This window comes from Lupinus angustifolius, chromosome LG07 (genome assembly GCF_001865875.1).
Source record: "Lupinus angustifolius cultivar Tanjil chromosome LG07, LupAngTanjil_v1.0, whole genome shotgun sequence".
In the NCBI taxonomy this organism is placed as follows: domain Eukaryota; kingdom Viridiplantae; phylum Streptophyta; class Magnoliopsida; order Fabales; family Fabaceae; genus Lupinus; species Lupinus angustifolius.
The window spans coordinates 14,045,972-14,047,597 of record NC_032015.1 but is presented as its reverse complement, the minus strand read 5'-3'; the positions used below and the strand labels follow the sequence as shown (position 1 = coordinate 14,047,597).

General features: G+C 38.6%; 1 pseudogene; it reads right to left on the bottom strand.

Moving 5' to 3' along the window:
* The window catches only part of LOC109352954, a 2,285-nt pseudogene continuing 1,981 nt past the window's right edge, over positions 1,323-1,626 (bottom strand).

Genomic DNA, 1,626 nt, shown 5'->3' with positions numbered 1-1,626 from the left:
TGATTACTATTCACTTTTGCAATAGGTTGGATAGTGGAAGAGCCTTCTTGCTAAAATCTTTAATGAACCTGCGATAGAAACTTGCATGACCAAGAAAAGAACGAACCTCTCGCACGCAAGAGGATTAAGGCAATTGTGAAATAACATATATCTTGGCAGTTTCTACTCCGATTCCCATATTTGAGATCACATGCCCCAAAACTATGCCTTGCTCTACCATGAAATGACATTTTTCGTAATTCTGAACAAGGTGAGTTTCGATGCATTTATGAAGAACTCTATCCAGACTATCCAAACATGCATCAAATGAAGATCCATAAACTATGAAATCATCCATAAATACCTCTATGCAATTATCTAAAAAATCACAGAAAATGCTCACCATACACCGCTGGAATGTACCAAGGGAGTTGCATAGGCCAAAAGGCATCCTCCTATAGGCAAAAGTGCCAAAGGGCCAGGTGAATATGGTCTTCTCCTGATCCTCAAGAGAAATATGGATCTGGAAGTACCCAGAAAAACCATCAAGAAAACAGTAATGAGATTTACCTGCTAAGCACTCAAGCATCTGATCAATAAATGGCAAAGGAAAATGATCTTTCTTGTTGCTTGGTTGAGCCTCTTATAATCAATGCATATTCTCCAACTATTCTGCACTCTCGTAGGAATCAACTCATCTCTCTCATTTCTCACCAATGTAATTCTTGTCTTATTTGGAACCACCTGAATTGAGCTTACCCAATGGCTATCCGAAATGGGTATATAATCCCAGCTTGTAGAAGCTTTATGATCTCTTTCTTCACAATCTCAAGGATGACTGGATTGAGTCTCCTTTGTGGTTCCCTCACTGGTTTAGCTCCATCTTCCAATAGTATCATGTGCATGCATATGGATGGGCTAATACTAGGAATATCAGCTAAGGTCCAACCAATTGCCTTCTTATGCTTCTTCAACACTTGCAACAACTTCTCCTCTTGATCAACATCAAGGGAGGTGGAAACAATAACATTAAGCTTCTCATCATCCTCTAAGTAAGCATACTTGAGGTTTTCAGGCAAAGGTTTAGGCTCCAATACAGGTGCCTGCAAAATAGACGGAACCAAAGTAGCAGACATAGATTCTGCAGCTTGCACCTGGATAAGTAAATCAGATTGTTGTATGATGTCTGCAGCAATTGGGTTAGTGCAATCTGATTCTACAATATTTGGATCAACAGAAGTATGTAGAAACTCATCAATACAAGAATTAAACATTTCAGAATCAGTGCATGCATGACAAGTGTATGAGTCTATCAATGACATAGAATCAAAATCACTAAGAAAATCACAAATATGCTCATTAGTTAACTCATCAAGTAAACCAATGTGAAACACAGAATGGTCATCAGATGGATGCTTCATAGCATCAAAAATATTAAAACAGACCACAATATCGCCAAACTCCAAATATAATGTTCCAGCGTGGACATCTATCTTGGTTTGGGTTGTTCTCAAAAATGGCCTCCCCAAAATGATAGGAATTGTATTACGGGAGGATCTCTCTCTTCCATATCGAGAAGATAAAAATCAGCAAGAAAAATAAGTTCACCAACCCGAACCAAGACATCCTCTATCAAACCAGCAGGAT